The 23,334-nt window shown below is 45.9% G+C and overlaps 1 long non-coding RNA gene across 1 annotated transcript; it reads left to right on the top strand.

The window, feature by feature from the left end:
• The first annotated feature begins 657 nt into the window (after positions 1 to 657).
• On the top strand, positions 658 to 22,499 carry LOC135451793 (uncharacterized). The gene is made up of 5 exons (XR_010441433.1): positions 658 to 755; positions 9,480 to 9,696; positions 13,501 to 13,589; positions 19,097 to 19,175; positions 22,364 to 22,499. It is a non-coding gene; the product is annotated as an uncharacterized LOC135451793 (long non-coding RNA).
• The last annotated feature ends 835 nt before the right edge of the window (positions 22,500 to 23,334 follow it).

The raw sequence follows: 23,334 nt of genomic DNA, 5'->3' as shown, positions 1-23,334 counted from the left end.
GGCAGGCAGCTGGGCCAGACAGGCAGGAGAAGGGGAGGAAAGGCCCTCAGGTGCATGAGAGAAACCTGTAACCTGTGCAGGGGACAGCCTGTGCACAGCAGTGGCGCTGCTCCTCACAGAGACCTTGGGACAGGGATGTGGCACTGAGGGAGGGAAGGGGCTGGAGCTGATGCACCACAGAGAGGATTGGGCTGTGGAAATAAGCTGTTAGGATAGATTTTACTTTATTTTGAAGAAAATATTCCCATTCCACCTACATTTCTGGTAACAGCTGGATTGTCTGCAGGTTTTGCAGCAGGCTGTGTTTAGCAGCATCCTCCTGTCGCCTGTCTGCTCTCACTTGTGTTTATGGCAGGAGAAGAGAGCAATGCTAAGGAGAGATCCAACCTTTAAAAGATGTGTCTCCAGGTCTCTTACTCCCAGGCCTCTGGTGGGAGTATTTTTTAGGTTTTTCAGGTGTACAGCTGTTGCAGATAGCCCTCGATACCCTTAGCTGCTAATTTGGAAGCAAAATAGAGTTGCTCACTCCCCTTAGCCCCAGGAAAGTTGGCACAGAAGGTTCTTAGCAAGGCGCTGGGGCTGGGAGGAAGCTGTCTTATTTGAGTGTTGTTTTCTCCTGCAGTATTCAGCTGGGAGCAGCCTTGACTTGCTATCCTGCACAAAGAGGTCCTGTGGTTTTCCAGCACCACTGATGAAAAGCAAAATCTGCATGGCATCCCTGGGGGCTGGGGGAGCTGCAGCAGCACTCAGAGCAGGTAAACCCAGATTTCCCACTTACCCACAGCTAATTACAGGGAAGGGCAGAGATGGTTCTTGCCCCCAAACAGCCAGCCTTTATCATTTTAGGGGGTTTTACTTGACTAATGCAGCTGTTCCTACCTTTATTCCTACAAGGTCAAACCATTTGTTTTCATGAGGTATGCTAATGTAATCTATTTTTTCTTCTTCCTCAGCCATCTCTTTAAAAGAAAAAAAATCTTAGATGTTTGTTTGGGAAAGTGTTGTTAGATGTATTTTTATGTGACATATTTATGCACACTGTGGCTGATCTGAATTCAGATTAGTGATTCTGCACTAGAGCAATAACTGATAGGTTGTAATGTTTATAAACGTTGCTTTGAGATTGAAATTTAAGAGACAAGCATAGGAAATAGATCTTAGCACAATACACTGTAACCAAATGGAGTCCCAATAAAGAGGAATAAAGAAAACAAATTTTATATCTGGGCATTTGCATTCTCCCAGATGCTGGGTACCATCTGCCAGGATGTTTTAGCTCTAAAGTAAGCTGCAGTTTAACACCTATAAACAGAGATTGCTTCCCCTCTTCTCCTCTGCTTCTGCAAGGGAAGGATACACACACCAGTAACTTGGGGTGAAAATTTTCTGTAAGGCATTTTGGTGGGAGAGGAGGTTTGTATCTTCAGAGCGTTCATATTTTGGATGCAACAAGGCTGCAAAATGTGGTTGTTGTTTTGAAGAGAGCCATGGATGTGTGACATGTATTCATGTGCAGTTCATATATAGTAATTACTCAGTGCTTCAATTCCAACCTTATTCTTACGTCAAAAGGATATATAGATTTCCTACAATTTGAGATTTTACCGGAGGGATGGTGTTTACTGACATATTGAGAAGTCTTTTGGTTTTGTTCTGAATCCCAGGGATTCTGCACAAAGATGAGATTTATTAGAGGCTGGAATGCTCAGTTTTGTGCATTATTTCCATTGGATTGGGAGCAGATTCAAAGCTGGAGAACTGGACATTCACATGGAACAAGAACTGAAAAGTACAACTGGCACTGGGTTATTATTTTTCCCCTCTGAGTTATGCTGACAGCAGCCATTACATTAAGGCTGAAAAGTTTATTTACTATACAAAGGCCATATTTTCCCTTCTTATCCCAGCTTTCCTTGGCTTCCATTGCTTGGCAGCATCCCCTTAACCACTAACACCCAGAGGCGTGGTATTAAACTGGGATGAGAAATGAACATGCAGAAGAATATTGGAGATTTAAGTGGGTATGGTTCTAAGAAAAACAGTGGAAAATATGTTTACCCCAAGCATCTGTAGCACCTAATTGAAGCAGTGATATTTTCTGTAAGAACACAGGGAATACTTTTCTGCTTTCTCTTTGGCTTTGAATTTCACTTTGAATTGATGTGACATAATCCATGGAATTATTTTCTCACAGCTGCAATGGAAACTTTCTGCCAATAGACAAGGATGTGTTAATGGGGGTGAAAAGCTTACATTCAGTTCATCTTTGGTGCTTTCTGGAGTCTTTGTTCAGGAAGGGTTGCTCCCCCCTCATTTATTGAAACCCAGTACACAGTAAACACTATTACTTTTGAACTATTAATGTTGCTGTAAATTTGAATGGTGGGAAAGGGTGGCAGATTGTGATCAAAAGGGAGCTGATCTACAGCTGTGTGTGAAATAATTGCTGATACTAAATGTGACAGAGACTGAAACCCACATTAATGTGCCCATAAAGGATGATGTAGTGCTCCTGAGCCTGCAGTATTGGCATTGCCACATGAATTCCCATGAATCTAATTTAGGAGAGCATAAAAGAAACCTGTATCACCTTTGGGGCACCTGCAAAGTGCTGCTGGTTGGTACTTTGTGCTCATTCATATTGCTTTTCTCAGGCAGCTCTGATGGGCAGGCTGAGTCCCCAGCAGTGGACTTGCTGGGACAAGCTGCTCTGTGCCACTGTGTCCCTGTCTGTGCCACCATGTGCTGCTCTGTGCCACCATGTCCCTGTCTGTGCCACCATGTGCTGCTCTGTGCCACCGTGTCCCTCTCCGTGTCACCACATGCTGCTCTGTGCCGCCGTGTCCCTGTCTGTGCCACCATGTCCCTCTCCGTGTCACCACATGCTGCTCTGTGCTGCCATGGTGCTCTGATGGCACATCCCACATCCTGTAATTCACTTTTATCCTGTGTTTTCCCACACACCTGGACTTGCCCATGGTCAGCAGGCAGGGCCAAGCCTGGACAGATGCCTGAGCCCCCAGTGCCTGCCCCAGCCAGGGAAAATGGGTTCCCACACCTCACTCATCTCTCCAGTCCCATTTCCTCACCTTTTATCACATATGCTGAAACAGGAGCTGTTTCAAAAATGTACTTCTTAATTATTTTTTTTTCCAAAATACAGATTAACGTTTCTCAGAGACCTTTGAAGATGTAAATTCAACCAGATCTATTTTAAAGTTCTTTTTAATCAGCATCAGGGCCCTCGTTTGAGCCATATGGAGGAGCAGAGGAGCAAACTGGAGCTGAGGCATGGGACAGGGTGGGTGACACAGCAAACAGCCCCACCAGCAAGTCACACCAGTGAGGTAAGGCCAAATCACAGCAGAGCATGAGTGTGCCATCAGGGTGGCTGGAAAAATGGATTTCCTCCTTTAACCAACTGTATCATTGTGCAGTCATGCTCTGGAGATTAACAATGAACAGAAGAGGCCACTGATGCAGTGCTTCAGAGACAGGGACTTCATCCTGCAGAAGGGTTAGTGACAGCCCTGACTGCAACAGCAGGGCGGTGTTTGGGTGTTTGGGCTGCACAGGCAGGGCCAGCAATGGGCTTGGGGCAGAGGTGATCTCATCAATGTGTCTGTGGGGAGAAGGGCCAGAGCAGAATGGCCCCAGCTGCTGCAGCAGCGCTGTGCCAGGCAGTGCCTGGCTTTCACAAGCTCTGCAGGACAGCAGAAAGGTAAAACTCCTGTTATGGGGACCACTGCCCAAATATCCCCTCTGGGGGCAGTTGGACAGAGCCCTGCTCCTCCTGGCCAGTGTCAGTCAGCCTGGCTGCTGGACTGAGCCTGGCTGTGGAGCGGCGTGCCCAGGAGGAGAGGAGGCTGCTCCACCAAGGGCTCACAGCCTGTCCCACAGCAGGAGGAGCTTTGGGCTTTGCACAGGCTGGCAGAGCTGTTGTGTAGAGCAGGGTGGGCTGGCTCCCCTCACTCTCCCTGTGTCACTCTAAAGCATTTTGTGGGGTGGCTTTTGGCCAAATGAAAGCAGAGTCTGGCCTGCTGAGGCCAAGGGGCTTCTTTGAGGGTGCAGCCCAGGGCAGGGTGGGAGCAGCACCTCCCGCTCAGCTGAACACTCATTCTCTCACTTTGCATAAGGCAGAGCAGGGCTTTATTCCAGGATTAGTGCTGGGCACAGCACAGAGCTAAGCTGAGCTCAGTGAGTTCTCCATGAGTGTGCACAAAGAGCAGCCTGGGGAAGAGCTGTGCCTCACAAACACAGAGCCAGAGGTGAGAAGGAACTTCAGACTTTGCCTCCTGCTTCCCATGCATTCAAACCTGACTTGGATTCCCTTCTCCATCTTAAAACCTCCTCCAGCCCTGCCTGACTCCAAATGCAGGAAGAGCTTTGATTTTGCCACTCTTTCCCACCTCTCAGCCCTGCTGGTTTTTTCCTCAGTGAGATCATTGTGAGTGCAAACTGCTGGGCTGAGAAGGGCAGAGCTCTTGCCCAGTTCTCATGTACACCTGTGGGACCTGAGCCTCCCACTGGTGTCACCATGAGGGTGGATGCTGGAAAGCTCCATTGACAGGGATTTCTCAAAATGTGTTTTACTGTTGCAAGCATTGTCAACCTTCTCTGCTACCTTTTGCCTGGGTTGTGGAGGAAGTGCACAGTGTTGGGCACTAAAATAGAAAATATTTATTTAAAGAAGTCAAATGTTCTAATTTTTTCTCTCTTCTGGTGGCTGTAAATTAATGGCAGTTCAGCTCTCTGCTGAAATAAATGGAGTGGGATTGTGGGAGAGCTCTTTTTAGACAAAAATATAAATATACACCACTTTAATTGTGTATATTTAATATACACCCACTCATTTGCTTTTTAATGTGAACAAGGCTGCAGCAGGCTCCAAAGAACATTGATACCCACATTCACTCAGCCCTGGAGCAGCCCCAGCTCCCAGGGACCTCCAGCTTGTCCACAGGCAGGTTTTTAAGCACTGCTCAAGGAGTCAAACAGCTCTTCCTGTGGCTGTGGCTGTAACCTGGTAAAAGGGCCCCACACTTGCAAAAGTGGCAAATTAGCAAAGGAAATGTAGGAGCCCCCTGCTCTGCTCATTTCCCACAAGATATTACTGGGTGGTAAAACCTCCCCAGCAGCAATAACCACCACATGCTGTAATGGAACGTGGTCAGGCTGTGGGTCCTTCCCCACATGTGTGGTTGGTTGTTTTTCGAAGGGGAAGAAGGGCTGTCCTGTGCTTGAAGGTTTTTCAGAATCCTCTGCAGTGGCCTCATCCTGACTGGGAAGTGTCTGACTGATGCTGGTGATTTCTGGAAGCCAGCTCCAAACACCCAAGGGCTAGCCTGCCCTGGAAAGGGGGCAGGACACCCCAGCAATGTCGCTGATGGGCTCTCCAGAGCTACCAGGCCACAGAGCTCTGCTTCTTTATGTTACTTCACATTGATACACAGCTTTACCTTGAGTTTTTTGCCATTTGCTGTCAGGGAAATAGAGTAGTATTTTAGTTCTTTCCTTCCCCTTTGTATTGGAGTGTAATCACTATCCTCAGCCATGTGCAGAGAGCTGCATCCTGGAGCTGTAATTGCACTGGGGACACACCAGAATGCAGGATAATAACTGCATGCTAATGAGCTCCATGCTCTCAGCCAGGATCAGACCTGCCACCTCCCTTCCCATGGAAATTACTGTGCCCTGCTCATGCTGCTTTTCTGAGTGTATGCTGAGGTTTGCAACCAATTGGAGCAAGTCTCAGTCTTGATTCAAGTTGTCTTCTGAGTTATCCAACAGAGCAAGGCAAAGCCAGGACAGCAAAGCAGACATGGATCTGCAGGGCTCTCTTTAATTTTAAATCTGCTATTTAAGAGAGTAAACACAGCCATGCTGAAGATGCATAAATACAGCTTGAAGTGCCATTGAAATCCAGGTCAAGGTTCCAGCCCTGCCTGGGGGTTTCATTACCTGACTGTGCTGCTCCAGGAGCAGGGGGAGGACACTGCTGAGCCTGATGAAAGCAGGTACGCTCCTGCATAATCAACAGCAGCTCCACTGCACACTGCAAACAGCTCACACAGGCCATTGCTGAGCTGGAATTACTGAATTATTGTTGAATCTCACTGGTCACTCCTGACAAAGGCCTTTGGCTCTCCAGGGGCTTTCCAGTGCTCCAAGGAGCACTTCCAGCATTTGCCAGCAGTAACCAAATTGCCTTCCAGGTGCTTGGAGGGAGGGATAGAGCCGTCAGTGTGATAGTTGTTAATAAAATACATAATTTGCAGGAGAAAAAAAGGACTTGCATCGATGCACATTCATTTGCTTTGCAATCCAAGTATATGACTGCTGCAGAACATGACTCTCTATTCCATATTTGAGACCCAGTCTGTGTTTGTGTTTTAAGTTAGCCTTCCAAGCAAAACATGTGCAAGGAGAACATTTAAACAGGAAGGGTTCATGGATTTTTTTTTTACCTCATAAATTTCTGTAGGTCTTGTTGCTGCTAATTACTGGAGATCTCAGCACAAGAGCTTTTCTTTCTAGCAAACCAGCTTCTCATGTTTCCTGCCCTTCAGTTAATCAGTTTTAATCTCCTTTCTGTTTGTTTATTTAACTTCACAGAGCTAATTGATGTTTGTGGCATGAGTCTGCCAGAGCCTGGCACAGCAGAGTTTGTGTGCACACAGCGTGGGCAGCGGGTGGGCTCTGGCAGTGCCAGCACAGCCTCTGGGTGTTGCAGGAGCCAGGTCTGCCCCTGTGCCTCCCAGGAGGCTGCTTTTCTGCAGGAGGGTGCCTGTGGGGCTGAACAGCAGCCCAGCACCGTGCAGGCTGGGCACAGGCAGCTGCCAGGGCCAGTGGCTTGCAGCAGGCAAGGCAGAACCCCAGCTGGAGAGGGTGGGTCAGCATCAGGGAAGGCAGGGATGTGGATGGGACCACTGCAAGATTCCTCTGTTGGGGCTAGAAAAGCAGATTAGAAAATAAAACATTGAGGGTCTCTATAGAAACCTTTGTGTTAACTGAAGGAAGGTGCTCGTGGTGACAGCGGTGGGTTTGTGTCCTCTCTAACTCTGTCCCCTCCCTGGCACAGACACACCCTTTGGAAATGCCAGGCACTCACTGCTGGCTGTGAACAGCTCCTTCCTCCCTGTGCCCTGGAGTCAGACTCCACAGCTGCAAACCAGGAACTCTGTGCACTGAGAGTTGCTCTCCTCACCCACCCACCCCTGTGCTTCTCACCCCAGTGCCTGGCCTGTGCCCCCACAGCAGCCTCCACACTCAGCCTGTCTGGGGGGCTTGGTGTTCCCAGTGCTCTGTTGGGTCCTCTGAGCAACATCAGGAGATGGCTCTTCTCAAAATCCAGCTTTAGTTGATGGTGAGGTTCTTTTGTCCATGTGTTTTTTGCCTTCACCATGCAAGAGTAACTAAGCAGAGCTGATCTTAAAGAGTTTTTCCTTTCATCCTTTATAATGTGTCCCTAAATCCCATCAGACTCTGGCCCCCTTATACATTTCTGTGATGTCACATGGCTACAGGCTCAAAGGACATGCCAGTGGAGAAATCTTCCTGCTTAAGGGGAAATCCTGAAAGGCTGGGTCTGCTTAAGGTGCCTTAGTCATGCTCACCAATGACATTATCACTGCAAAAGAGGCTTGTTTTTATTGGCACCTGTGCTGCTGGGATTGTGTTTCAGCATGGGAGGAACAGGCTGTAGTGCAAGAACCCTTCAGAAGGTCCCACATGAGTTCCTGGTACGACAAAACTAACCTCAAGCCATGAGGTAGGTGGCACTCTGTTTCTAAAATGACTTGAGGCATTATGCACAGTCCTGTAAAGTTGCAAAATGGGGCTGCTGTGTTTCCTCCTGTAGCTCAAGAGGTTTGGAGCAATTGGTTCATCATTTGCTACCAAAAAAGCACTTCCCTGAAGCTGTGGCTGCCACATCTTCTTTTGCAGCAGGCTCTTTATTTTGTGCTTGTAACACTGCAGTTTATTTCCGTGGCAACGACTCTAATGTGATCATTTGCATCCATAATAACTTTGCAGTTACTAGAAAAGGTAAAACTGTGATGATCTTTTTGAAAAAGTGAGCTGGGTCCAACTGAAACTGCAAACTATAAAGAAAATACTAACAATTAAGTTGATTTCTAGGGTATTAAATCATGGCATATTGAGCTGAGCTGATGATTTTTCCTGTCTCTGTGCCGTGGTGAGGGGTGAGCCTGCGTAAGCCGACTGGAGAGCGGAGGCTGCAGAGCAGGGAACACACAAACACTCTCAGTTGTGTTTTACTTAAGCTTTCACAACGTTGCTCTCTGTTTTCCCTTCCTTGAGGACTGCAATCACTCATGTACTGCTTTCCTTCCCTCTGCTAAGTGATGCACAAATTGTTTCTGCATTCCAGGTTAGTTTGTGACATCCCTCTCTTGTGTTTGCATGGGGACGATGAAGATGCTGCCCTGCTCCTCAGGAAATGAGTGGGCTGCCTGGCTCCAGCCTCAGGAGCCCATCCAGGCTGGTGGAATAGTCATGGCTCAGCACCAGCCCTGAAGGCTGGTGGTTTGCACCAGGGTTTGCCCCAGCACTGCCAGTTGTTCAGTGGTTTTGCATGTTTTGTCTTTCACCTGTGTCCACAATCTCAGTGCTGTCCTCTACTGAGCAGCTTAGGATGAAACATGGACTTTCCATTGTTGGGGGATAAGCACATTGGGATAAGCACATTGACAAACTCAGGCCAAAATGCATTTCTTTTGGTTCAGATCGAAACAAGCCACAGGGTGTTTTTTCTGTCTCCTGTAGGTTTTGCTTGCTTGAAATTTGTTTAGAACACAGCATTTAAAAAAAAAAAAAACAACAAGTCTTACACACACTCATGTTTAAATAAAAGAGAATGCTGCTTGTCTATGAGACAAACCAACTGTCTTGATTCAAATAATCCTCTGTTTTGATGAGTTGATTAAATCTATTTTAGCTAAATACTTAGCAGAAGTCAGGCTACTGGTAATATAAAGTGAGCTAAGAAATATACTCTCCATATGCTTTGAGCAACCTGGGCTAGTAAAAAGTGTAAAAACCCAGAGGGGTTGGAACTTGGATGGTCTTTAGGGTCCCTTCCAACCCAGGCCACTCTGGGCTGGAAGGGACCATAATTCTAGACTTTCCTGAAAGGCTTTCGTCCATAAATTAGAAGTAAGAAATCTGGCACTAATAAAACAGAGCAGGTTATGAGTTTGGCTGCTGTGGAAATACCAGATAATGCAGTTTTCCGTTAATTACTGACTGCATAACCATGTTAAGAAGTTAAACTTGAGAAAGGTAAGTTCCCTGTAAGCTACTTGAGCCCACACATGGTCATGAGCACTTTATCCTTGCTTGAAGCAGCTTGGTGAGCAAGTATCTCTTTTCTTTGTTGTATATGATGTGGGTTGAGATAGAATTACAAAACTAATCCTCCTTGCCTGCTGCTTTATCTCATCTCATTTTCATAGGCCAAGAAGAACAAAAATCCCACATCCAATAATGCAGATGTTGGCTTGTCTCAGCCCTGTGTTCCCCTGCCAAAGAGGGGTGAGAGGGCTCTTTCCAGCCCCTGAATGCTCCTGGGACATCTATGATCTACCCTGCAGCTGGCCTGGGTCTGCCTCTTCTTTCTGTGTGTTGCTCCTGCCCGTGGTGCTCACCTACACCAGCATATGGATTTGGCAGGTAAAGCTTTTGCTATGTATAGATGATCTGAAATCTGATAGATAATGCATGGTCTTAATTAGGATACAGTTTTGAGAAATTATCTCTCTTTTAAATGTCCTGCTTTTCCTGTTGCATGATACTGCAGTTTGGAGTCACCATATGTGTTTGTTGTTGCTGTATTTATTTTTTGCTTCAAATTCAGAGTATTATCAGTATTGATCCTCAAGATGGTTGCTTTGTTGTTTCTAGAGAGACATGCAGATTGAGCCACTTTCCATTTAATATTAACTGAAACTCACTGGAACATTATCACCTGCATGGCAACCAGAAGCCCATCTGTGCTAACATCAATAGTCCATAGTGAAAGAGCATGCTTCTGACAGGAGAAATACACACTGTGGAAATCCTTATCAGGTCGGAATGGGAAAAGCTGGGTGGGAAGAGCCACCCTCTCCCTAACACCAGGCGCAGGTCACGTCCAATTTCAGCAGTGAGTAATGGACAGCAGTGATTCACTGCACAACCAGGCTCATAAAGTCCACTCCTTACTCCCAGAGACAAATGGGAGTGATGTTTTTATGGGCAAGTGTTATTGTTGGTGAGCCCTTTCTAGGTCAGTCCAAACCAGCACACGTAGCCCCTCCTGGCTGACTCCAGCTCCACTGGGAGCTGGTTTGGAGGGACCTGCTGGACAAGGCACATGGCAAAACTGGGAACTGCCTACAAAACTGCACCTAAGCCAGCACCAAAATCCAGGAGGGCTGAGCTCTGCTCTCTGAGGGAAAAAGAGGAGTGACAAAGGATTGTCAGGGAAGAGGAAGCCTGGTCATCTGGTGCTCTTTTGCTGAGAGATGACACCAGTGCAAGCTCCCTGTTCGGGGTTTTGCTCCCCCTCAATGCAATGGTGCTCTTCTGCTTACAAGAAATCAGCACAGTGTTAATTTCACTGTGTCTCAATTATTCCTTTTCTGCTTTCCTACATATATGGCTGCTTTACTGCTTTAATGCAGTATTTTCCCTTAAGCAGTTCTGTGCAGTACAACAAAAATAAACACACAGCAACGTGCGTAAGATGAAACCATTAAACTCACTCAAAGAATACAGTTCATAAATTAAAACTGGTTATGCTTATACTTTATTATTGATTGCTGAGTTGATACAAGAAGAAGAACTTGCCCTTAGGAAACAAAACTCATGGTTCCTTAAGCTTTTCTTTGTCAGGAAGCCAAAAAGACAACATTAAATGGAAATGTCACCATTTGTTCTTGTCAAATGTAGTTTATTCAATTAGATCTTTTATAACTCTACTGAGTTATACAAAGGAGGTTAATTTTTTTTTTGTTGTTTTTCTTCTTGCTGTGCCTCTAATACACACAGAGATAAGTTGGCCTAGTAAAATATACAGTGTAATTTGGTAATGTGTTTATTGGATTCCAGTAAAAGACTATGAGAAATTATCCAAGATTTTCGCTTCTTCAACTGAAAGTTTCTTCTCTCTCTTTTTTGTTTTGTTTTCCCTTTTTCTTTTTGTGTTTTTTTTTTTTTTCATTGTTTGGGAAGGTGGGTAATAATCTTGCAAGTTTTTGTTTCCTGAAAATGCTTCAAAAAAGAAATTCCTTGGAGCAGATTTGGGTTTTTCCCCTGAGTTAAGAAAGAAAGAAGAGATTGTTGGTTTGGGGTTTTTTTATGAGTTAAGAAAGAAAGACTTCCTGAAGAACAAGGTCTTGAGATACACTCATGTTTTCAAAAACTTTACTGTGGTTGTGAAACATATCTGACATATTGCAGAATGATAAGAGGAGGTTAAGTTTACAGTAACTTACCATTCAAAACTGTCTTACAGAGGGTTCAGATCCATTCAGGATTTATGGGTATGGTTTAAACCAGCAAAAACCTATTCCTTTTTCCTTGTGGGGTTAGTTTTCTGCCCAATTGGCAGCTGGAGCTCCACTCAGCTCCAGAGGTCAGAAAAATATCACCATTGATGTAAGGAAGGGAGGCAGGAGCATGCAGCCAGTGCTGGGGCAAGGAGAGGACCAGAGTGATGTCAATTTTAGGTTCCCTTGCCCAGTGACAGAATTGCAGCCAGAGCAGCTGGGTAAAGCTCTGGGCATGCTCACAAGTTCTGCTGGACTGGGACAGTGCTACCATGCCTGGCCACAGATGTAAAGAAAAGGAGAAGCAAGGCTGTCCAACAGACTTGGAGCTGAGAACCACATGTGTGGCCCACGGCTGCTTCTTAAAAGTACCTGCAAGCTACTTAAAAGTACCTTTCACTATGTGAATCTACAGGAGATGAGTGAATTTCTTGAAAGAACCAACACCCTTCCTGGAAAAATTGCAACAGTTCAGAAAAGGTGAAAGTTGAGCACTGCCACCCTCTCCCTCTTGTGTAATTTGATTAGCTCATCCTCTGAGACAGCAGGAGCTGCCATGCCCACCGTGCCAGCTTTGGGGCTTTTTCTAAGTCTTGTGTTGTACTGGGAACTGCTGTCATGTTAGAACTTAGCTGAGGACACGAAACCAGCTGCAGTTTGGCAAGACACACAGGCTGGAGCTAGTTTTTGTTCTCTGTTAATTCACCTGCCTGTGGCTTTTAGTGCTGCCCAGGATATAATCAGCTTGCTCTGGAGATGCTGAGCATGTTTGTCTGGAGCTGGGCTGGTGCTGACTGATGGGCAGCAGCAATGTCCTCTGGGCTGGTCACTCCTGTCACAGCAGCACAGCTGCTGGGCTGTGACATGGACAGAGCCCAGGGCCGAGGCTTCCCTTGGTTTCTGAGTCTGACAGGGGCACTGGAGGGGTCTTCACAGCTTTGGCTGCCCTGACTGGTAAGAAATTAGTGGGGCTGACGTGCAGAAACCCTTCCATCAGCTCCCAGCCCAGACAGGGGAGCAGAAGGGCTGGAAATGAAGGTGTGCTGTGGCACAGACTTTGTGGAGCAGCCTCTGGGAGGGACGCTGAAAACTGATGACTAAGAGTGGCCTGGAAGCTAAATCCCATCTAACCAAGGGTGTCAATTCAGGAAACTGCTTAATCCCATTTAAGTGCAAGCTGCTTCCAACAGAGGTGGCCTCCTCACACCCCACGTGTGCACTCCCACCCTCTCCCTTCTCTTGCCCCTGGGTGTCCCCGAGTATGAGGTTGACTCAGACCATGCTGTTCACGCAGTGCAAAGCAGATGATGTTCACTGGAGGCTCAGTGTGTGTCAGGCCATAACTATGCACACAAGAATCTGACCTAGGAGGCTCCATCTGCCAGGGCTGAAGGAGAAATGCTGCTCTGTTTGGTAGCCTTCCCTTCGAGTGGATTGTGTAAAAGGAAACCAGACTGCACAGAGTGAATAATGCTCAGGGCTGAACTCCATCCAGCAGCTCAGGAGACTAAAAATCAGAAAACGACTGAAAACTCTTCTTAGCTACTTCATGTAGGAAGCACACAGAGCCTGGAGCCTTGCACCAAGCTCCAGTAAGCATGACTGTAAAAGAAGGAGCCTTCTTTTGGAAACATCATTTGGAAGAAACCAGCCAGGGATGGTTTGATGGGTTTGCTGATACATTTATACAAGTGAATAGTCTGGAGGCCAGGAAGGAGCTCTGGTTTCCAGATAAGTGCCCTCTCCCACATTCACTTTACTACTGAGCACAGCACACTTCCATTTCCTTTCCTATTCTTTGCTCCTGTTTCAGGACAGGGATGAGATGGGTTGGAGAGGGGCTCAGTGCTCAGACAGTGCTGCAAGGGAACACAACCCAAAAGAAACACTCTTTCATCACTGCTCTTCTTATGCCTTCATTTTAAACACAGCTTTTCCATTCCAGGTGTAAACACATCCCAGGTTTACCACCTCTGGTTTCTGGAAATGGACATTCATTTTGGGAAACAAGTGGAAGAGCAGCATTCTGCCAGGGTAAGTTCTCATTTGCCAGCAGTCTGTTGCACAGGGCCTTGCTGCGAGAGCACAAAATTGCTTCTCTGCAGTGAGAAGCCTCTGGTGATTGCTTCCTCCAGTCTTGTCTGATGAGTGTGCTTGCACACAAAAGATGCTACAAAACTTCTGGAAGGAATGGCAGATCAGGGAAATTTTGAGAAGACATAGGTGGGAACTGAAAGTGAGAGACAGGAGAAGACTTCTGGGTTTAATCTGTGATGCAAAAACCAAAACAAAACCAAAAAAAACCCAAACCAATAAAAAAAAAACCCTACAAAACCTCAGAGAACTCAGGACATAAAAATAAGGACAAAAGCCAAAAAAACCCATGGGAGTTCTTTTTCCAGCTTCCCCTGCTCCCTGTTCCCCTGTGCTCAGTGCGGGTGTGTTGCAGCTCTGCATCTCCCCTGCACTGAGTCCCACACACTCCTCCTGTCCTGGTGCTGCAGGGGATGTGTCTGGCACACATACAGCTGAGGCTGCCCAGGTGGGAGATGCCCACCTCAGGCAGGAGATGGCTGGCACACACACCTGAGGCTGGGAAATGCCCACCTCAGGCAGGAGATGGCTGGCACACACACCTGAGGCTGGGAGATGCCCCCTCAGGCAGCTGGGCATTCCCACCAGTGCCCTGCCTGCCAGCCCAGCACCAGGCACCCAGCCAAGGGGACAGGGGACTGTGTGTGGCATCAGAGGGGCTTCCCCAAACCAGGCTGCTTGTGGTGAAGAGAGGTTTGGGGCTCTCTCAGTGCCCATGTAACACCTCCTCACGAAAGCCTGTGGGTCTCCAAGAGCTCCTCCATGCAGCTCAGGATGTGCCCTGCCCCTGCCCACAGCGGCACAGCTCCATCCCAGGCTGCACAGGAGGTAATTCCCAGGGAGACAGGGAGGAGAACAACCACTGGCACAGAGCACAGGTCCTGGCAGACCTGGAGAGAGCTGAACAGGTACTGAGCAGTGCTGGACTCCAGAGTGCACACTTAACAGTAAAATCCATTATCACACCAAGTAAATACATAAAAATACATTACTTCAGGTGACTTTATATAGTAATGTCCTGCCTGTACCATTGCTGAAGTCTTTAGTGAGTTCCTTCTCTGGTAAACTCTGATCTTTTTTTTTATTATTTTTAATTATGTACTATTCCAGAAATGTCATCCTATTTCCTGCTGTCATACAAAGTGCCTGAGGCTGTGATTGAAAAATCTTATGAAAAGACACATATTCTGTTTCTAATCAGATATGTTTCTGTCTTTAGAGTACCTGCTAGTTTCCTTTTGCCTGCATGACATTTCTGTTTTGATCTGTCCTCTTCTTTCCCTCCCCCTGTTGCAATACCTCTGTCTCCATGGCCCATTTCTCCTTCACAAGTTGTTAATGTGAAAAAATTACACTGCCCCATACCTGGGCAGGTCAGCTTCAAGCACTCCTGAATCACAGCTTCAGCCCATGTTTACAGTGGCTAACAATGAAAAGTGTTTTTAAGCTGAGGATAATGGTGTATTTGCACTGTGAGATAAACCTTAGATGTAAAAATCATTATTTATTTAACAGGCACATCAAAGAATACCACGAGAGAAGGGAATTTCAAAGTTTCCCAGAATAATTAGATTTCTACTATTATGTATTTTTTTTCTCCTGACTCAATAATAATGAGTAATGGAAGTGTAGTTCTCAGAAATCATTTAAAGCATTACTAGACTGAGAAGAAAAATAAAGAAGAATTGTTTCCTTAGGAGCCAGAAATCTAGTAAGTGACAGGACTGCACAGCTAATGAGGGAAAGAAAGGTCTGACTTGGAGCAGACTGCAGCACTTCCGAAACCTGAGAACGATTTTCTCCATGGAAGGAGGAGAAGTACCATTGGGAAAGCTCATTGCTTGATTTCCTAGGGTGCTTTCCTTAATGAAATACATATTTAAATAAGCAGGAGCTGAGCAGTGGAAGTATCCTATAGCATCATTGTGCATTGTGCTCCACGTACAGAAGCACCACTGAGGGCAGCCCTGTCCCCAGCATTGCATATTCTAGGTGGAGAGTGGCACAGAAAAGACATCCTTTGTGGATCTCCCCTTACAGATTTGTCAGAAGGACTTTCTAAAGCCTCTGATGGCTGACTGTGAAACAAGGCCCCAGTTGATTAAGAAGCCGACTGGCTTGGCGGAAGAATGAGGTCCTCAGTTTAAATTCAGCCTGGTTTCCGCTTTCTGAGCCCTTTCCATGGCTCACAGAGAAATCCCTCACAATTTGTTAACCCTTTGCTGTGCCTGGCTGAGCCCTGGCAAGCTGTGGGTGCCCATGGCTGTCTGTGCTATGCTGTACCCCCCAGGCTCAGCAGGGAGAGCTGGGTCCCCAGGAGCACAAAGGAGGAACCAAGGGGAAAGGGCGTCCAGCAGTGAAGGAAGCCTCACACAAGAGGCACCTTTTTCCATTTTTCTCATTGTACTTTCAAGTACTATCAAATACAAAGGTGTATTTTCCTTTGTCCTAAATACTGTATTACAAAAAAAAAATCTGTTTCAAGTGGCCCAAAGTATATGGCTGAAAGCTTTTCAGAGATAATAATCTGCAGGTGTGTTCCAGCCCTAGACAGTGATGGATCTGCTGCAGGGAGTCCTTCCAACAAAGAAAGGAGCTCCTTCTTGTGGGATGTGCAACACAGCAGGAATGAAAAGCTCCAAAGAATATTTATCTATGTACAGGTGACAAAGATAGTGTCAGTTTAATTTTAAAATCAATACGGGCATTGTAATTATTTCTAATAGCAGGAAGCAAGACTCTTATGTCCCTTGTCATTAGGGCTGGTGAAGTCAGGACAGGGAACATAAGTGGGAGATGAGTTCAGGACAGGAGAGAAAGGCCAGTTTCAGAGTATAGATCCCACCAGATGGATTTTTAATGTGCCAGGAGGAGTAAAAAGGAGGCTTATCCTCAATGCAGTGCAGTACTTTTGAGAGAATAATACTAACAATAGCATATACAGCTGTCATCTGGAAATTTTTTTCTGGACCAGCTCCAAGAAACAAGGTCTGGACCAAAAAAAAAAAAATCCCTCCAATAACATGTGTGACAAATACAATACCTTCTTGAACCTAGAAGGAGAAGTAGAAAGGCTGGAAAGAGCACTATTGTGCATGACTTTTGTGGTATTTTTGTGGAAAACTGACTAACAAGCACATGATGTGCAGATTGGTAGAGTGGGGGAAAGTGCTGGGACAGAAACCTGAGTTTCCTGAGAAATTATTCTGACTGACATTCAAACAAACTCAGTTCACACATTTGTAGGAGAAAAACTCCACTGCCAGATTTCTAATGAAGAGGTGGCCATGATCAAGGTACAAAAAGCAAAGAGGCATGGCAAAGGTTTTAAAAACTGGCACATACTGAAGAAAATCTATATGGAATATATTGGCTCCAACTGCAATATTGAAACAGCTGTTGAATTTCAGGCTGAAAAAGCATAAAATATTGAAAACTGGTAACACAAGCTCCAATTCTGAAATACTTTTGTGACAAGCAGAAGAGAAACTCATTAGGCAGCTGAAAATGTCACAGAACTAATTGTTTCATTTTGCTAGCTACCCTCTGTTGCATGCATATCAAAAACCACTCATAAATATGAGGAATATTCAACTTTTTAGGAGCAGTAGTAGACTCTGTGACATCTGAGCATCTCCATGCTCCAAATTCTTGCTGTCTGGCACCACAGGAGAGAAATGTCACTATTCCCATTTTACAGACAGGGAGGTAGATGAAAGCAAATGAAGTGATTTCCTAAAGGTTGCACTGAGAACTTGTTCACAGGTCAGGCACTGAACCCAAGTCCCCAAAGTAGCTAAATCTTTGGCCATTGAAAGTTTGGGATTTTTCCTGAGTTGTGAAATGGGTCATTGTTATTACTCCAGAATTGCTGTTCTTTTCTCCTTTGACAGATTTAAGGGTTTTCAGTGCCACCTCCTTGTTCTCTCATATTTTATATAGAGCATGCTCTGCATATTTGGGTGCAAGCCAAGCGTGCCTCAGTTCCCCATCTGCTCTTTTTATGTTGCAACTTATCTCCCATCCCACCTCTGCATTGTCTCTTATAAGTGCATCTCTAATCTCAGGCAGTGTTCAGCAAACCCAGATATGAGTGTCACAAGGGGTGGCTGCAGCAGCAGGGCCCCTCACGGTGCCCACAGTGCATCTGGGGAAAACTTGAGCAGCCCTACTGGGTGTTGGAGATTATTTTCAAGAACCTTCACTAAGCATCCACCAGGAATAGGGAGACAGCTGTTAACACTCCAGAAATACCAAGTGAAGGTTTGAATGCCAATCCAGAAAAGGAGTTGAAAATATAGTAGATGATTTATCAAGGGCATACTGGAGAAGTGTGAATAGAGATGGTGGTGTCATGATGTGTCTTAAAGTGCCTGATATTCAAATGACTGCTTAGAGATTTCCAGTCAGACATGGCAAAACCCATGATAATCCCAAGTGTTAAGGGAGTCTCTGTTAAATGGGCACTAAAAGGCAAAATGTGAAGAGCTTGAGGATGAAGAGATTTGTTGAGGACAATGGAATTTGGCTGATTTGGTTTGGTTTGTGAAATTTTTTGGTTGGTGTTGGGATTTTGTTTGAGTTTTTCTTTAGTTTTGATTTTTTAAAACATTCCAATGGAAATTGTTATAAAGAATTAAGAAGAAAATTCCCACTTGCTAATAGTGGGAATTCTCCCACTCTCTAGATCCAGAAAGGATGGAGGGAGGACTGAGGTCTGGGGATGGAGCAGTGAGTGTGGTGGGGACTGAAGGAAGAGCATCTGCTGCTTTTGTTTCCCCCACTTCACCCCTGTTGGTGTCAGAGGCAGCTGGGAGGCAGCCAGTCATGCCAAGGGAATAGCAATCCAAACAATAGGAATTGGTAATAAAATATAAGGGATGCTTGGCAAGAGGGCTGTACAAGAGAAGTGTTTTAGCCCTAGGTGTGAGGTGGGAAATGTTGAATGCAGAGTGTTTAGGAAAGATGGATGCAGGATCAAAGGAGCTGCTGGCACTGCTGGAGTGAGCTGTAAGCTCAGTTTTGTCTTCATTGTTTGGAATTGGCTTTTAGCTTCTGCTGCTCTAGTACTGCACTGGTTTGACAGAAACTTAATAAAAGTGGGAGTCAGCTGCTCTGAGGGACCCGCTGGGAGCACAGTCCAAGTGCATCAGGTAAGTAGCTGGCCACGTGTGGGCACAGGTGTCACTTCTGGGCACACAGCTGCCGTGCCAGTGGCAGAGATGTGGTGTGTGCCAACAGGAAACTCGAAAATCGAGTCTTGAAGGTATGGGGGTCATTACCAGACAGGTGATGTACCTTGAATCTGTTTAATATCAGTGTCTTAGAAAAAGACAATCCTAGTGATCACAAAAAGAGACCAGCAAGGTTCTGTGCATCTTGAATACAGTGTATGGATACTCTGACTCTCTGTCTTTGATGTTGGGTAATTATTTATTTCTATGCAGACTGGACTCTAAATGCTGCTGAACTGGAATTCAGTTGTCCTGTGTTGCTCAGCAAGTGTGAACAGACCACTCCTGAAAGGTGAGGGAGATCTGTGGTGTTTGGTGGCTGTCTCACACTGGTTCTACACAGGTGTGAAAAGCTGGGGTCAGACTTGCTGTATTTGACTGAAACTGGCTTAATAAAAATGTCTTTGTTTTGTCTCTGAAAGTAATAATATCCAGTAGGCAGTTCTCTGTTCTTGATGACAGTGAACACTCAGTACAAATGATGTAATATTAGATTGCTCAACACTTAACATGGAGAAAAGCTTATAAAAATTGGATATGTGAAGATTTATTGAGAGAAACCATGGCAAGCTGCCAGGAACTCCTCTGTGACAGAAATAGCCACCCTAAGAAAGCAAAGTCCAGAGCACCTCTGGGGCCAGGGCTGTCCAGACAGTGAGATAGTGAGAAATGGTTTCTCTAGAAGCACAGGGAATCTGAAGTACTCTTGGAAGAATTGGATGGATGAGACATGATGGTGCTCTGAGCTCTCTCAAAGCTACTTTAGGCCTAATACCCAGCCTTTCTCCTATAGGTTACTAAACCCTTGCTTTGATATGTGCCATTTGTTTAAAATAAATGATTGTTCAGCCTGAACAAATAGCACTCACAAGGGGCAGGCATAAGGGCACCAGGTAGGAACACTACCTTTGGTCTGGTGTATGAAACAAGTGGGAAATTCCTCAGAAAAGCTGAATTTGCTTTATGCAGCTCATTACCATCTGGATTACCTTCCTGGACCTTCCTGATGATATGATTGCCAAAAATAGGTTCCTCTGATGCCACAGGACTTGAGAATGATAACATAAGGCCAGGGCAACATAAGGTGTCTGACTCCTGTTGCTTCACACACCATGTGCCTCCTGCCCCTCCAGGCACAGTTAGAAGAACCCTGTGAGGGGGCTTATCTGCAGTTATTTGACCTGGGCAGATGTTTTACATGGCCCTCCCTGACCTCTGAACCACAGGCTGCACCAAATGAGCTGCAGATATTGGCTGCTTCATGGCATTGTTACCTGGGGAGGCACATCCACATTCCACTGCAGAAATGCAGCTCTCAGTGTCAATTATCCAGGAAGTCATGAAGGTAGAAATCCCACTTCATGTATTTATGATCCTTGGGTAAGTGGCTCTGGAGACAAGCTGAAATGAGCCATCGTTCCTGGGGTGATCCTGTCTCCTTGAGCTCTGACAGCTTTCCTGAGTGCTGCCATCCCAAGGGAGGGCACTGGGGCTGCACATCAATCACTTCTGAAGGGCTGTCAAGCCTGATGGGGCAAGAGCAAGGCTGAGCCAAGGATGCTGCTGCCTGTGTGGGGGCTTTCTGACTTCACAGCTTATCACTGGGCCCAAATGGTGCAACTGGAAAACAAAGCAGCAAAATCCTAGCTGAAAAAAGTGCATGGAGGCAAGCCAGGACTAGAGCAAAGCAAAAGCTGCAAATAAAGTATAGATCATCTCAGTTAAAAAAAAAAAAAAGGATTCTTGTGTGGCCAGGGTAGTCCATGCAGTGATGGGCACAGAGAAGGCTTGGGAGTTTGGACCTTGATTTATGTCCCCTCTTATGACACTGGGACACAGTGGGGAAGGCAGAACTATCAATCCAGCACAACAAAAATAGAAAAAGTAATGTTTTTCTTTTAGAAGGAGGGGATGTGGGACAGCCTCTGGTTCACTGTGTCCTGTCTTGGTTAAGGGGTAGCTTTAATCTCTGGTCTGCTGGGCTGTGTGTGTTTGGGGTGAAAAGGTGCTGACCCAGGGAGAACCCTGAGAGAGACTTTAGTGCAGAGCTGAGGTTTTCTGAGACTGATCCATGAGCCCACCAGCTTACATGTGGTTTCAGAGTGCAGACAGCACACACAGCCTGGAGACTGGAGCACACCCCCAGAACTGTTATATAGCTGTGGAACTGGCAGTCACTCTCTGTGGAGCCACAGCAAGAGGGATCACTGTGGTACCATCCTCTGTTCAGGGAGGGATACTCCTGGTGCTTGGGCCCCAGCCAGAGGTTCAGACTTGGGAGGGAAATGTGCCCCTCCAGAGCTGTCTAGCCTCACTCCATGACTTCAGTGTGCCTAATTAATGCCTAATTGCTGGGGAAACCACTGGCTGGGGCAACTGCCCAGCCTCCCAGCTTCTGGCATGGTGAAAGGTGACCAGCCTGGGACAGGCTGAGCATCCTCCCTCCTTTCCTGGTGGTGCTAGGATCCATGATGGGAGCATCTGCTGCAGCCTCAGAAAGAGAAGGTGTTTGTGCTGGTTTAGCAGGGAAGGGACAGTAGAGAAAATCTCTGTGTGGCAGGGGCTGGCCTCGGCCATCTGGACAGAGTTTGAGCTGGCACTGCCACCCAAAGGGACAGAAATAAATGAGGTGGGTGGGAAGTTGTGGAGGATAACCACAGGGCAAGAGCATGGGCTGCATCTGTCCACAACACCCACACACCATGGGAATGGCAGTGCTGAGCCTGGGAACACTGCAGCATCCTGTGTGTTCCCTGCTTCCTTTGTTTTTCCCTTGTGGGATCATTCCCTGTGAGCACTGACCTGAGCAGATGTAATGCATTTAAGCTTCAGTCCAGCTGTTTGTACTGAAGAAATATCTTTTGTGATTAAAGGTGCTCATTCTGTTATTGGTAGTTGTAAACAAATTTTCTGAACCTTACTGTTTCTCTGTTTTTTAAGAGTATCTGTCTCCCATAGTGCTGCTTGGTTTTACCTTTTAATTACACAAAACCAAACAAACCAATCCCTAAACAATATTGATGTCATATGTTTTTATATATTGACCATGTATTATAATATATTAAACCTTTCTTACAGACTGACTGATAGTGGGTAGTTGGTCTTATAGTCTTAAAACACAGTAGAAACTAAACTTAAAGAATTATATTTGACCTCATCTTTTTTTTTGTTACATACATACCACTCCTCTGAAGCAGACTGTCCATGTACCTCAGAAAATGGAGACATTAATTCACAAATTAGTGTGGCATTACTAAAACAAACTCCACCCTCTTCTGAAAGAATGAGTTTTGAATGGTGAACCATTCAGTCTACTTCTGCCTTCAGAAAATGAAACATCACAAACTTCAGAAACTTAAGAACTTGTTAGCTTGAACTCCATCTCTAAGAAGGGGACATGGGAAAGGGCCTTTCCCACCAAGTCTTAAATTAATTCTTTAAGCTGTGAACCAGTTAATCCTGTCTTTATTATTGTTGTAGCACAAACTGACTCAATGGGATGTCTGGACTGAACCAGAGGCAAGAACCTCTCCTCCCAAGCAGAGAGGATTCCTGGGAGAAGCTCATGCTGGAATGCAGAAGGGAGTGGGCAAACCCAAAACACTGAGGCATCTAACACACCAGAGGTGGTGAGTGGAGAAATAAATAGGTGAAAATAGAAAAAGAATGTTTGTCAATATGATGGTAGGTGCTTTATACATATGAAACTTTTATATCTATCTATCAGTCTATCTATCTATCTATCTATCTAAACATAAAAAACCTCACGTTACCCAGAGTTGGGTTTTTAATTGCCAAGCCCTAGAGAGGTCACAAAAAAACCTGTCAGAATGCACAGAAGATGAAGATCATTAGCATGATTAGAGTTCAAGTGCAGGCAGGAAAATAAAGAGACCAGAAATATCTTGCTAAGACATACCAGTGTTTTCAAAACAAGCCTTGAAGTATGTTTATTAGTGGAAAGGCAAGAAACCTTTTTTAGCCAGACACTTGTGTAAGTGTCTGGCTAAATAATGTGTAAGATGTCAGCCTATTCTGCCATCTTACACGTTATTTTAAACGCTACCAAAGCAAGACTTCCTGTGTGCCACCTCAGCTGCAAACTCAGAAGCTGCCTTTGTTTAGGGACGAGGCAGGCCAGGGTGAGATGCTGAGGTTTGGCTGGGTGCCAGCTCTGGCAGCCCTGTGATGGGGAAGATTGTGCCAACAGAGAGTGGAAGTGCCATGCCTGGGGCAAGCCCTGGTGCTCAAGTGCAGCCAGGCTGGCTCAGGTGGGAGCAGGGGTGTTTGCAGGGTGCCCTGGTGCTGCTGGGCTGCCTTCCTGCCCCAGGGGCCACTGATTACAGGCTGCAGCTGCTAATTACCTCAGAGGGCGGCTCAAGCCATGGGGAATCACAGCCATGGCATCTCTCTGGGCTCTGTCCTTCAGATGCTCACTGCTGGCTGAGCAG

Source organism: Zonotrichia leucophrys, chromosome 9, assembly GCF_028769735.1.
Source record: "Zonotrichia leucophrys gambelii isolate GWCS_2022_RI chromosome 9, RI_Zleu_2.0, whole genome shotgun sequence".
Classification (NCBI taxonomy): domain Eukaryota; kingdom Metazoa; phylum Chordata; class Aves; order Passeriformes; family Passerellidae; genus Zonotrichia; species Zonotrichia leucophrys.
This window is presented reverse-complemented; position numbering and strand designations above follow the sequence as displayed.